Source organism: Bombus impatiens, unplaced genomic scaffold (genome assembly GCF_000188095.3).
Source record: "Bombus impatiens unplaced genomic scaffold, BIMP_2.2 scf_0320, whole genome shotgun sequence".
Classification (NCBI taxonomy): domain Eukaryota; kingdom Metazoa; phylum Arthropoda; class Insecta; order Hymenoptera; family Apidae; genus Bombus; species Bombus impatiens.
The window spans coordinates 994,976-1,010,854 of NT_176739.1; the positions used below are offsets into that span (position 1 = coordinate 994,976).

The 15,879-nt window shown below is 35.6% G+C and overlaps 1 protein-coding gene across 1 annotated transcript in view; it reads right to left on the bottom strand.

Moving 5' to 3' along the window:
* LOC100749763 overlaps positions 1-15,879 on the bottom strand; it is a 96,356-nt gene that overhangs the window by 57,553 nt on the left and 22,924 nt on the right. The gene's annotated exons all lie outside the window — the stretch shown is intronic.

Genomic DNA, 15,879 nt, shown 5'->3' on the forward strand with positions numbered 1-15,879 from the left:
CATAATGTTTAAATAATGATACAAAACTCTCGAATTAACAAACTTGATAATATTACAAATTTGATTTCTACGAACGGTGATTATGTTCTAAAGATCTTTGACGTCTCGTTAGCCAAATTTTTTAATTACAATATCAATTTTACAAATTACAATTAAACGATACCAAACTTCCTTCTTTGTTACATTTTTTTCAGCCGATTGAAATAACAGTTCGAATAATACGATCAAAGAATTTGTCTCGCGCGTGTCGATGTAAACGCGGCATAATATCTTGCAAAGAGTCTACCGCGACTGCCAGCACGAAACACACAGAAATTCGCGTGACAGCGAACGTACTAACAAATTAGCCAGTCTTTCTACGAGCATTCGTTCATAAAACGTAAAAAGTCGTTGGCCAGAGCCACACTCAACATTCCGACGGGAGGCTAAATTTCAAGTCGACCCAGCAACAACGAAAGTATGACCGCTGCACGAGAAGAAACGACGCGGTCCACCGAGGGGACCAGTTTTTCCACGACGAGAACCGATCCACGCGTGATCTCGCCGGACCGCTTCTTGCGGATCGGCCCTCAGTCGGCGATCATCCGAAAGTCCCCGCCGGGGAACGTTGATCGCCGCTCTCGACGTGCTTACTTTCGATAAACGCGAGCGGCCGCGTCCCCTCGCGCCACCAATACTACGCCACCGGTCGAAAATTTCGGAGAAAACCATAATTGTTGGCCAGGTGGGTCGAACGGGGGACAGCGAGGCCTAAAAAGTAATCTGGATGCAAATGGAAACGGGGAACCAGAGGTTTTGTATCGAGGATGGTAGCGAGAGGACGTTCGAGAATGTTTGGTCTTCGTGGAAACGAGACTTTACGATAGATTCGTTAGATACGGCAATACGTTCGAATGCTTGAAAATTCTACGCTCGTTGTTACTTCTTTTGTTCACCTAATCTTATGTAAATTCTTATATTTAAGGAAAATTGAGAAAAAAATTAATCGCATAATGTAAGAATTGAGGTTAGGTTAATCGCATAATGTAAGAATTGGGGTTAATGAAGTTAGTTTTATTAATTAATTTATTTAAAGTTAAAGGAAGTTCAAGTTAAAAGAAATAACGATAAATGTAGAATTCTAGATGAAATTTCGAAACCGGTCATTTGACCGGCTCTGGTAAGGTTAGTGCTGACATCCGAGCGCTTTGTTATTCGAACATAATATCTGCCAGTAACGAACGACTCTTTCCGCTTCGAAAACGTAGATAAATATTGTATCGGTGTTCGTACGCCGTGTTTTCTTTCCTTTATTCGGCTGAGTGAATTCCTATTAGAAGCATCTAGTACGAAACTCGAAACAAAACAAAAAAGTGAAACTTGATACCCACAGTATTATCGGTACATATCTACGTGTATCTCGGCGTTTAGACATTTTTATAGCTGTATGCATACGTATATGTATATGACAGAACTAATGTTCTAACTATGAAAATAAAATATGATTAAAAACCGTGCAAGATGTTGTAAGTGCAATGGAATTAGTAAAAATACACGATGTGGGAGAAGCTACAGTCAGAGACATGAAAATACAAAAGAACGATATTGAAAATTATCGGAACCGCGTAGATTCCTCATATATCAACGACGATAGAAGAAGCTCAAATATACCGATGTAACGAGATAGTTCCATTGCGATAATGACGATTTTATATATAAGTGGAAAGAGCGAACGAAAGTGGTAATGGCGAGGTGCCTTGTCGTGCCGAAGCATTCGTGGCATTCGAGAAACGGTTTCCATGGTTCGAGGTACAAAAAGAAAGGTAGAAAAAGAAGGTAACTTTGTGCAGTTACTTGCGTTGAAAAAGTTACGCGACTTGCCAGTCAAAAAGGTACGCGGTCCATAAATATTTCAAGAATCTGTCGATCAATTTTAATCTGCATTTAAATAAATGAAATTTCATATGAGAAATATCGTGATTATTCCATCATTCGACGATTCCATTATACATTATATATATTAATTTTATCTGCCTGTTAATTCTGATAAGGGAAACTCTACTGTATATTACTATGATAATGAAATAAAAATTTAGGGCTCTCCGTTTGGAAATTACGTGATGGATAATTATTAAACCATTCAGAAGCCACATCGATCGACCACATAGATGGAACAGCGGAGAAATATACCTAATAATATTGCGGATACTATTTTTGAAGTTTACCTTGCAGTTTCCTACTATTTACGTTACCTTCTTGCGATAACTGTAACGCTAAATTTATATTAACAAGTAACGCGATCTTCTTCTTCGTAAATTAGTACTAGTAAAACATCCTAATCGAAAAATAATATTAAAGATCCAACAAACATCTACCCACACGTTATACAACTAGTATTTCCTTTTCCACGCAATATCAGTATTTCATGGTTGGCACAAGAAACTTGTATAAAACGTCTCTCAATTTCGCCCGGTTTCTATGAAACGATACCAAGTTTCAGCTCGATTGAACAAGCTAAAAGCTGCTCTTAACAAGACCAACAACGTCACAGAGGCCATCCCTGTTGTGTTTATACGCAGCCGCTCAGCTTCTTTTTTGTTCATCTGTTTTTTCTCGAGAAAGCGATAACACGAAAGCTAGTGTATAGGGTTGCTCGGGACAAACCAGCTTTTGCCGCTTTTTCCCCGACCATGCGCAGCGTCGCTATACTATTAAGGATCGATTAGCCGAATGAGACAGGCTGTAGAAGCGATGCAAATTGGCGCAACGAAAGCTGTTTCAGACCAGATTTTCTTTCTCTGATTGCGAATTAATTTTATTGCGTATCACTCGCCGGATGAATAAAATTCAGTATACCGTTTTACTGATAAGCGTGTAATTAAGCTTTTTTGTCTGAAGATTTTTAATCGCTATCGTATCTTGGTAATTTGTTTCACGGCGTTGAAAAATGTCAGACTTCGTTCTTTTTAATTCTATGCACAACTCCACATTCCGTATCTCTTTCAACAATTTTTTTTCCATTTTCTAGAGGCAACATTTTTTGGTCTCCTAGCGACCATATTCTTTGATTTTTTAGCGACAGTATCGTAAAACTGTATTTCCATTTCGCCGTGTTTCTAGGTCGAAATCTATGCAAAAGTTTGGAATATTAGAAATCTTCGACCAACTTACACGCTTCAATAACTTCGGCGTTATGGTGACTAACAATAAGGTTAAGCAAACAAAGATTGGCGGGAGATTTAAAAGTACCAGGCGTTTTTCCATCTATAATGCAACTTTTATAATTTTTACTTTGAGAAAAAAGTTCTTATCTAATATTAATAAAACTATACATCTCATTGTCACCGTAACTTTGAAGAATTTCGTTGGACTTCTACAATTATGATACTTATGAAAATTCATATTTTTCTCAACATACCTTAACCTAAATGGAGATCAGAATGAGAATTTTAAGGTTATGTTCACTTCTGCTTATGTTACGATATTCGTACTACGTAAAAGAAAATGATCGTTGAAGAAAGAGATCGTTCGTATAGGTTAAGTCGAACAGAACATCTGAATCCAATGACGCGGCAACTTCCGGTTCGCCCGGGGAGAAACTCGTCCCAATTACAAAGCTGCAGGATTCACATTCGATTTCCCTACACCCAATGAATCGAGAAAATATGCAACGAGAATTTAAGGTCACTGCAGGGGAGCAGAAAAGAATATTATTCACGATCCAGAAAAAAAAAAGAAAAGGAAAGAAAAGAAAGAAAGATGGAGGAGAGAAACGAGTTAACGAGACGGCCATCCGGCCTGATCTCCTCTGAATTTTAATGAACGCCTCTCTGATTTAAATTCGGACACTTCTCTTTCAGCGGAACTGACGATGGGCCCTAGGTCCAAAGCGTGGAAGAGAAATTCTGCTCAGGAGATAAAACCACACTCAAAAATTATTCTCAAATTGGTCGTAATGATCTTTTTTATGATTACGTGCCAGGATTGGATATTATCAAAATAAAATGAACTTCTCAGATTACAGGAAAATATTGCAATCACAAAAGTAAGTGTCTTTTATTATACTTGGATTCATAAATTTTTCATTGTAATTGAACATTTTCATAGGATAAGAATTATAATGAAATAATTTATTTTCAAAGATTCTAGGACTGATTTGCAAGCAATTTTATCTTCAAATAAATTTACTTGCTATTTTATTTGGAACAACTATTTGATATTGTTATTCGTTTGAAATAAAAAGCAAAGAACTCTGTTTCATGTTCCTAGGAGTTTCTAGGAAAGTATATTGGAGAAAAGTAAGCTTAAAGGTGAATACTTAATTCTTTGTAGGAGACGTTTCTCAGGGATGCTCTTTCCCACAGTTTCCAGAGCAAGAAGAAGCCTCCACAGGAAGCGATATGACCTCAGGCTAGAGGATTATGATCCCTAATCAGTGATTTCCCAAGTATTTAAATTTCTCCAAACATTACTGCAGAAGACAATTAAATTTGATGAAGCAATATTAGAATTCATAAGAGTTCATATCTCAGAATTCATCATGTATCTATGATCTCATGCATCCAGGCTTGGAATATCATTGCTAGCTTCAAAAGAAACCAACTATGAGTGTAGTGTACCAAGCTTTTTATTACTTTTTAACCCTCTACGATGAAAATCCTGGTTGCTTGTCAAAGAAAGGCCCATAGTCGGTTAGGTTCTTACATTTTGACTTAAAAATTGTGCAACAATTATTTTCTAATGAGCCGTTTACGTATAAGACATATTTCTATAAATAATTTATCTTACGATAAACTACTTTCTTAGCCGCCAAGTGACATAAAAGTCAGGAAGTCAAGAAAGATAAACTTACTATAGCTTTCTAGCGTGATCTTTGTGCAAACCTTAGCATGAGAAAACTTAGCCAGCCTGTAAGCCTTTAAATCTTATTTTAAATAATCGTACACCTTATTTTTAAGACACTGTTGCATAATGCGACTTTTACAAAACATTTCTATATTAATACACCATGTTAATGGCAACACGCGAGTGGATTGCAAAAGCTGAGAAGACAAAGCACTATAATTTTCTTCTATCTAACATTCTTATCAATCATTTTCGCTAGTGACGACCTTAAAAAACCGCTTAATTACTGTTCAAACGTCGCACAGGCAGATGCAATCTCGAGCAATAAATCTACTCGCGGCTGGCAATAGTTTCATCTTTATTGTATTTGCTCGTTGCACCGAATGAGAAGGGGCAACTCGGAGAAAAAATGTATGATAACCGACGTGGTGAATAGTAATCAGAGATACATTGTAATCCTCGCTGTGAGAGTTTCAATGTGGCTGCAGCAACTCGTACAATTGAAATAAATTGAAGACAAACACTGTAGTGTTGTGCATATACGTATATATTAATTATATACATTATCAGTTACACAAGGTGATTGGTAACTGGTGGTACAAGCGGAAAGGGGGTAATTCTACGCGAAAAAAGAAGTCGAAAATATAGAATACAAATTTTTCGTTCGAGGCTTTGTTTTCGAGAAAATCGACTTTGAAGTTTCGCTCGGTACGCGCGCGGTACGTCATAGCGGATCTCACTGTAGATCGTTGTTTCGATGGAAAAATTAAAAAAAAAAAGAAATTTGTATTCTATATTTTCGACTTCTTTTTTCGCGTAGAATTACCCCCTTTCCGCTTGTACCACCAGTTACCAATCACCTTGTGTAACTGATAATGTATATGTAGCTATATTTACTAATTATACAGGGTGTGACCGAATAACACGTACAAACGGGCACGAGGCGATCCTCTATCAGCAAAATAAGAACAAAATATGGAATAAATAAATTGCTCGTTTAACTCTTAGTTTAAGAGAAAATCGAGTTTGGAAATTGATGAAAAAAGCGCCACAAATCGACCACCTGGTATACACGTAACAACGTTGTACAACTATACGAGTACACGGTATGTAAATTCTCAGACTAGCCTCTCGTTTTATTCTCCGGTGAAGGAAATTACACTTGTCGAGAGTTCCGTTTTAAGAATAGTCCATGCTCATTTGATGCTTATCCGAGCGATTACAAATTTGTAAAATAAAACGCTACCTAGTATGTAATTATAGACGATTAGAGGAGAGGCTTGACACAACACTGTCAAAACAATAGGGGACACAAGTGCATATAACGTGTAACGTTATCGTCTATCTCGAGACGTTCGACGTGAAATGAATAGCGGTGCGATTTTTATTTCACAAAGATAACGACGATATGGTATTGAACAATAGAGGAGCTCAACGTTGTTACAAACTTTCCATTCAGTGATAAACTATCGCTTGTTTTAATTGAAGTATCTTTAATGGGCATGTGAGAAAATGAAATTAAAGTCTCTTCAATTTCATATCGATAATTTATGTTCGAGAGGAACTCACAGATACACAAATGAAAAAGTATATAGAATATTTGAAGTAAAATACTTGTGATATTTATAGAATTTATGCTCAGAAACATGCGCAGTCTAGTAAAATACTGTCTAGTAAGATATTTATAAATCGTACTTGGGTTAGGTTATGTTCACGAAATAGGTTATATTCATAAAGATTCATAATCTCGACATAGTTTTATAAATGGAATTCAAGACAAAAAAAGACATTGGCAAGATAATAAATATTTCGAACGACATTATCTCATATGTGTCTTATATAACAAATACATACTTATTCCAGATACAAAATTACTATAAACAGAAGAAAAGAGATTAAGTGGTCGAAGGATCGAAGGATAGTCTTTTTGTGAGGTTATGTAGAAGGATAGGAAAGAAGAGGACTGTTAAAACGAACTTTGGTATGCCTATAGCTAAGAAATGTAATCCTAACGTGGAAAGTATTGAACCAGTTAACGGCGTATCCTTTCTAGGCGACTAGACTCCGTCAAGACGATCTGACCAAAAAAAAAAAGCTGAACTCTTGCGGCTTGCGTTTTACAGTTACACAATCGCCAACTATTTTCAACCCGGCTTCCTTCTCAGTATTGCGATTCGGTTCACCTAATTTCCACCTCTTCCTTTATTGACAATATTTAGTCTGAGTTGTTCGTTTCCGCTTCTCTGATACTTTCGATATCTTAAATTCTTCAATATTAAATCGTTCTGTATGTGCGTATTAATGTAGATATTCCTAAGTTCTCTAAATTTCCCCTTAGAGTAATAGTCCTTTTGTGTGATTGGAAGTGTCGGAATTTTGTTTTCAATTTTGAGAATTCCCCCTTTCCAAAATTCTCTATATTCATGTATATCTAAACTCCCTAGAATCTATATTTTGGAATCAAATAAATACATTTATTATTTAATTGGTCAACGCAACATTGCTAGAATATATAGGCATATATACAATTATACAGATCTCGCTTTTTTTCTTTTTTTCACAAAAATATCCATTAGAATTTACTTCTTACTAGTTGTATCTTCTTACAGCGCAAGGATAATTATTGGCAATCTGATTTTTACCACACCAATGAGAAGCTAGCTGCGGTAGCATTTTAACTATGGCGGAGATTCTGAGGAATTTAGTAATACAATATTGGAAAGGGGGAATCTCCTTTAAAATTCAAAAGGAAATACGAAATCGCTTTTTAACGAACTTTTTTATTTCATATTATAATTTTTATCTTCCCAAATCAAAGTTCTATTTATTCTAATGCAGAGTTATGAAAATTTTCCCTAGGCTCATCCGCATTCCTCCCTAGACGCGACAAACTTTTTCCAACGCCTCAGACTATTGTACGTGATATTATTTCTCTATCGAATCACGTCCAATACCGACCAACAAGCAACTCTATCCAACTCGAAGCTGCCTGGAACGTGTTCCATTAACCGGCTCGATTTTTCTACATTTCTTACATGGATTTTCAATCAAGGACGAGAGAATCGCGTATCCAAGATCCTCTGTAACGATCATCGGCCCTAGAATCACCGATACACATAATAAAAGTGCGATATGCTTGGATAAGGATCGATGATCGATGCGTCTATCTATGGATCATCGATCGATCCGCTTCTCTATCTAGTTTTATAGATGTTTCTCTATCCCCCTCGACCAATGTCGAGTTCGTGACTTTGTAAGAGCCACGATCTTTGCTAGTTCTAGGTTCTTCAAACTGTTCATCAGGAACAGATCTCTTTGATTTCTTCGCTTTAGCTTCTTTAACCTCTTCAGCCTTGAATACTATTTGTTATATTGTTTATAATATATATATATTTCCTATTTACCTCTTATTCTTCGTACATGATCTATAATACATAACTGTACACTCCAGTTGCTGGCAACAAAATACTCTATACAGTATAAAATCGCTAAATTTGGTATCCCCTGTTCTTCTTTTATTCTCCACGCAACTTATAACAAAACGAATATCCGTGTATTTATGGGAGATTTAAGTATAGAAAAATATATGAGTTGCACGCAATACAGGAAAATACATCTAAAATATTCATTGCAATATTTAGAATGAAAGATATATGTCTCTGTATTTAGGTTTTATGTGTATAAACATATGCGATCTACAATGTATAATTGTACACGTGTTATCTACTCGAAGTAACATCGCCAGCTACAAACATCGCTCGAGAGGATGGCAAACGATCTGTATGGAGGCAGAGAGATCGACTTGTGCATTTATATGTATAGCTATCGCTGCATCAGCGTCTCAGGGCGAATAACGGTGCATCCTACACGTCTGCTTTGCGTCGCATGCAAAATGCACTCATGTGACGACCGATACCCGCGACCTTGACAAAATCGAGGAAAACCGAGCCTAAAACCGCTATCTCTTTCTTTCTCTTTCACTCGACATCGGTATGTCTCGTACAATACTGCTACACGCATGCGCGAACATGGAGTCGCGTGAATTGTACACCTTCTCTCTCTCTCTTCGTTCTTACGTAAACGGTTCAGAAACAAACGTATTACTTAATCGTGCGTTTCTACATAAATCGTGGTTGCCAACCTAAGATTCGTAGAGTCGTACTTTCGAACGAATTCTATATACAGGAAGAAGATTTTTGAGATTATACAAGGTTTGTTTCGATAGATGAGGTATTCAGATATTTAGATTAGATAAATTTCGCTGATTAGTATTACTAACCGATTTATGTTATTATGTACAAAGAACAATTTTCCAATTGTAATTTATTTTCAATTTGTAACGTCATGATATTCGCATTCTACGATTGTATATGCGATAATTATCGAGGATTTCGTTTCAAAATTGGAAATGGAAGTGATTTTGGCATTATAAGAACAACCGTTTCGTAGATAGGTTCGAAAAAGTAGTAGGTTTTAGAGTTCTAGATAAACTGATAAATACATGCGACGATAATTATTCACGAAGCTAGGAGTGACAATTTTCTGCAAATAACTTCATCTATTAAATCCTTTCACATTTTATATTTTTATATTTCCTGTGTTTCCAATAATTTAACGGATACAACAGAAATAGAGGACGTGTATTATTGATATATGTGTTAGGTCGTCACGCATGAAACTGAGACTAAACTGTACCCCGATGTACCGCAAGACTCATAGTTTATTCCCGTTCATGTTCAAGGATTTTCTCTTTCCACTTTTACGTTTCGTTCGACAACGATGAATAACAGAGCGTAAGTACTTTCACGATATTTCGTTTTTTTTTTTGTTTTTAAATGTTCGGCTATTTATTTTCAAACAAAATGGCGTACGTATGTAAGACGTAAAAGAAACGAAAAATCGTGAAACATGATACTGACCTGTTCCCTGGAATGGAACGCGTCATAAAAATCCCATGTCTCTTATTACGACCAGTTTTACCAAACATGGGTCCTTCGTTCGCGTAATAAAGCGACGAGTGACTTTCTTTGACCCTCCAGATCGCACCGGAAGTAATTGCTAATCGAAAGCTTCCAGATGTGACTTTGAAAGTTCAAAATTCTCCTATTCTTTAAACTTTAATTGATTGTCATTGCTCAAATACTCAGTTCCAATTTCGTCTCTGTTCTAATAACTGAATATACGCAAAATTCATAATTCCTCACTTTATCAATTCTACTTTTTGTAATGAAGTACAGTGGAGGACAAAAGAAAGTTCGAAAGATAATTCCCTAGTTCCCTAAATATTAAGTTAAAATCTTATTGCAAATATTCGAAAGATTCAGAACTTTCTATTCATATACAATTGTAATTTAAATTATTTTACGTGATTCTCGTTTCATTAGCTTCTATTTTGACTATAGTAGTGCCACGGCTATTTAAGGAAGATATAAATATTCCGATATAAAAATTACAAGGGAAGGAATCTCGAACTGTTATTGATGTACAGGAAGGCACAGAAATTATTCGTACGAAGAACAGAATCACGGAAAAGAAGTTTCACTGACTGAAATCGCCTACGTAATACATTGTTTGCCAACTGTAACGTGTATTTCGTCGCGGTCTACGTGAGCCTGAACCCTGTGCAGTTACTGTTTCCCGTTTCATCCTCTTCGTCGCGCCATTTTCTTTTTCTCGCGTCTGCCTGGAGAACCGATAATCGGAAATCATGCAAATTCCACGACACACTCGCTGAATCTACAGGCAATAACTGTACCTCTTACATACCGAGCGATTATTACCTCCTACTGTAGCAATTTTTCGCCTTCTATATACAGGGTGGCCCGATAACTGTGATGCAATCGACAATTGGGTGATTCCATGTGAAGGAAGCTTATGCTACCATTTTGCAATGACAATCTTGTCTTTGCTACGATTTTCAAAATTTGTCCAATAAACAAATTAGATGTATGTTAACCAATTTTGGCCAATTAGGTTTCCCATTAAGCTCAAAGTACAAATTGTTCACAAAAATAGTTGAAACCAAATATCAAGCTATCCTTCGGTCTTATCAGAGTAGTACAAAAGTTTAAGCATCCTTCTTTGATAATTAAGGCCTCGAAAGGACTATCTTCAAAGAAGAAATTATTTCCACGAAGGAAAATTACGACCAGAGAAATATTCAATGTAATTTCAGAGTAAATCGTTAGCCAACCTAATAGGTTATCAATCATGCCGGTCATTAATGTATAATTAACGACACAGATAATGTTTCGCGTTTGATCTCCAATTACTAATTTAATTACCGTGTTTCCATAAGTAAATCGGAATTTAAATTGAATCGAGCCATTTAACAGCACCTCGTCGAAATTTTTCAGTTTTTTCCATCCATATAAGATCAAGGTCTCTCATTGTTGGAGAAAACAGACGTTTGCAAAGTATTCAAGGCTTTCAGTATATATACATATATGACGATTATAATTTCTTGCGGAACTTTCCTTTCCTTAACCCGTTTCCTGTTTTCGGGTTTCTCAATTTCCTATGCCAGGCCGTTCATTATTTCGCGGATAATTGATAAACCAGTTTTTGAATGAACATAGCTATCGAACAATCGCGTAGTGGCAAGCGAACACCTTTTAACCAAGAAATAGTATTTTTTCTTTTTTTTTTTTAATCACTCACGACTTTCTCTCGCGTATCAGTCTATGATTATGAAGCGAAACCAGTAATTTCAGGAGTCGATGACCTTGGCACACGCAGCCCTTATCTAAACATAGACCGTGGATTAGTCATTACACTTGTGGTCTGCCACCTGTTCGTGCTGCTCTTTCTCATTTTTCAAGGACGCTTTTATTTCACATCAAAGAGTAAGGTGTACGCATGTTGTACCGATTTTTAATTTTTTTAATTAAAAAAGAAAACTTTTACTGAGAATTAGTTTCAACTAAATTGGTGACTTCAATTTTTTATTATGCATTAATTCCAAATATATCTTCGTTGCAAAACACTATTCTTTAAATATCCATTTGAATCAGCAGATATTCCAGTCCATAGAACAACCTCTAAACCGCGGATTTTTGCACATTTCTGTGAAATTTGAAGCTTTGGAAGTACTCAAAAAATGCACATGATATACAAAAGTATAATAATATGTAATAATGTAGTATATAATAATAATAACGACAACAACAATATACAGGGTGGTTGGTAACTGGTGGAACAAGCGGAAAGGGGGTGATTCTACGCGAAAAAAGAAGTCGAAAATATAGAATAAAAATTTTTCGTTCGAGGCTTCGTTTTCGAGAAAATCGACTTTGAATTTTCGCTCGGTACGCGTCCACTTTATCACGTCTCGTTATAACCGATCTCACTGTAGATCGTTGTCTCGATGGAAGAATTAAAAAAAAAATTTTTTTATTCTATATTTTCGACTTCTTTTTTCGCGTAGAATCACCCCTTTTCCGCTTGTACCACCATCCAGTTACCAACCACCTTGTATAATAATAAAATACACAAAATACGATAGTCATTATAACCTCTAATAAAAGATGAAACAAATTTATGTTTAAATTCTGTTTCTTTAATTGTATTGGCAAAAATATAAATTGTGAAGAAATACAAAGCATAAATTTGCACAAGAATTGCATAAAAATCCACAGGATAAATTTACATAAAAATTGCATAAAAATCCACAGCCTACAAAATATATTAATTTAAAATATCCCCATTTATCATGGCCGCTGTACACAATCTGAGGTACACAGTACACAGGTGGTTCGTCAACGATCATACACACAGGACAAAGTAAATTGGCTTCCAATGGGCAGAAAAAGGTGAAAGATAAGCGTATGCAAGCAGTCATTGTACACTGCCTGATTACGGCATCGATACGAGGTGCAACGCGGCCCAGATTTTCAAATCAAGGCCAGGATATTTGCTCGCATACACATGCACGTACGCATACACGCCTGAGAAGCAAAAACTCGACCGACGGCGAAAGTGTCCGTGCATCTGCAATACCCTACGTGTTGCAAGACCAATAGAAGCAAGAAACAATATAAAAAGATGAATGAACGTGATGAAAACATACAATTCGATATGCACGTACAGCCTAAACTAGATAAGATAGCGGCTCAAAGTTACACTAACTGATAGCCAACTGATATCAACTTTGTTGGTATGCTTATTCAATTATGAAATTAGCGATGTCATCCATCTCCTTGCATAACGTATTTAATATCTAACAATTACGCCATTAACGACCTAATTAATTATCAAGGAAAGTTATTCGAGCGTTACAGAGATTCGTTCAGAGAGATATATATATCCGGAATTGTAGCAAGATTCGCAAATTTTAATCGTAAACAGAAAACAGCCGACAAAGCTATGAACATATCTTGGTAAGATAAAATATTATTAAGGTTAATCTGCGGTTAAAATAATCAGTCGATTACAAAAATACGTATAGGGATTAACTCGCTAACGGCCGGGCAATGGTTTATCATTTATGTCACGAATATGTCCATTTCTTTAGATTTCATAAAATCATAGAATCTATATAGAAGAAATGCTAATGAAAAGAAATGTAAGCTGATCCTTGGAATTCCCTTTCGTACCTATAATGTTGAAAAAACAGAATTAGATAACTTAAACTGATTGAATAACGTTGCAACTATATGTTGCGTTAACGCAACCTACACTCTTAATGTTTTAAACATTTAATTCTTAATGTGAAAGTGATGTTCGAAACTGACCATAATATTAAAGCATTCGTAACCGCGATTTCTACATTTAATATTAAAAGAAATTGGAAAGCGTCTTTTTTTACTTTTATCTGCTTAAAAAATGACTAGAACGCTAGAAAGGAAATAATAACGCTAATAAATGTATCGAGAATTTACTTCTCTTCGATATACATATGAATGTATTGACTTCATGTTGGACGTGTTACGATGCGTTCGAAATACAAAATTCAACATGGCGGACAGGTAAACGCGCCTAGGGCCATTCGACTATTTTATTCCGGTCGTCGGGCAGATGGTCGGTTATAAACTTTGCCAGCTAACGGATTATCCAGCAGCAATGGTAAAAAATAATTTTTACACGTAACATGGGCGTGTCACGGAATGAACGTGACAACTGCTTGTGTTCGATCGAATTCTAAGAAAATGAGATGAGAAAAGAAAACAATGTAAAGAGGAGAAGACTGTGTTTAGAGAAAGACAGACAATATTCGTGGTAGAGAGGTCATAAACAGACTGTTTACATACGTTCGAAATTATTTACGTTCAGTCACACTCTCGAAATGTATACGTTGTATCTTGATACGCTTTGTCTCCGATTATTTTATATCGTTATCGAAAATTTTTGTAACCTTTAAAACACGTTTCTGTTATCTTGTAATGATTACATGTGAGTCATATAAACTCTCAAGTTATAGTGTAAATTGTTACCAATTATTGGTATTATAATTTATTGTTTATATATGTTAAACTAAAGGAAATAAATAAATAATATTAAGTTTAGTTCTATATGTCGAATTTTATATTGTATTAATTAAAGAATAGTCAAAATTTGTAGTTTTATTTATTTGATAGCATTTTCATGTAATCTATGGATCTTATTCCGCTAGTTTGAAGCTTAAAAATTTCTTTTCACGAACCTACGACAAATTCGTTTCGTCGTATCGATTAAATTTGTCGAATAAATAATTGAGAAAATAATCTCCACCCGAGATTTAAGAATACACGTCATTTAAAAATACAAATGGAATCTTTCTCCTTTTATTTTACGAATAAACACATTGCGAAACGTTTCATTTCTTTTACTCCTGGTTTTACGTAACAAACACACGGCTGTCAAAAGACCACCTGTGATTGATTCTTGTACAAACACGGGATTCGTGACGTTTATAGCATCGGGAAACCAGAAATACTAAAAGGGAAACCTCAAACACGAGCTAAGCCGTGCAAACAGCCGACGGCCGACGCTCTCTATTTAACTGCCGGCTCTTTCAACAAAATTTGCCAACATTTACCTACTGTTTGAACTAGGCATGTGCTTCTTCTTTTCCATTACTATTTCGGCGAAAAATCGCTAACGTACTCTGATCTAGCTTTCTTTCATTTTTATTCTTTAATTCAGTTTTATCTAACATGGAATGTTAATTGAAATTATTAGCCAAATTGTCATTGAGCGTGTTACTAACATAACCTAACCTTGCTTCTTTTATTTTCGTTAATACGATTTTATAATATGGCGTATTATTTGCAGTATACAAATTGCAGGTATTACCAGGAATTGTTATTGGATTTTACACAATAAAGCGTGATACGTATACGTGGCAAATTTGTACGAGTGTTTAGTTATCGCGAGATTTACGAAATCTCGAAAACGAATCGAGAGCAAGTAAACGATTCGAAACATATTTTCCCGGCAACGCGACGTATTTATCATGGAAAATAAATCAAAACAGTCAACTTTTTATCGCAGATTTAAAACAAAAAGAATTTTTAAAAACCTCAAGGCAAACGCGGCAAAGTTTATAGTCGCACGACAACAAATTTTAGGAAAACGAAGAATAAAACTCAGATGACTAATTGTCGACGAGAAATCATAAATTTCATCGATAAAAACGATATTATTGATGGTCTCATGGTAAAAAATTACGGGGAACATAAATTATCGGATCGTATAAGAAACAATTTTTACATCGTAATGGATGACTTTGTAGCGTCGCCATATTTGCATTGTGTAACTGCGTTATGCGATATTTATCGAGAAATCTCGAGATCGTAGCTCAAACTTTTTCAGTGACAATTTTATCAGAACGATAAGGATCCTACGAAATCGTGAAGCAATTAGTAGTTGCGATGTTTGCTGAAGAAATGAATTGTCTACGTTTTACAAGGGCTGATAAGACGAGAAAATGTTTGAAAAATTGCCTCCAGTACCGAACAGAAAATGATATCTCACTATCACACGCTGTGTTATTACCCGAGAAAATTATTTAACACTCAACGTTAAATATTTTTCGATCAAACGCAAAAATACTCTAATTTTAAAAATTATAATCTA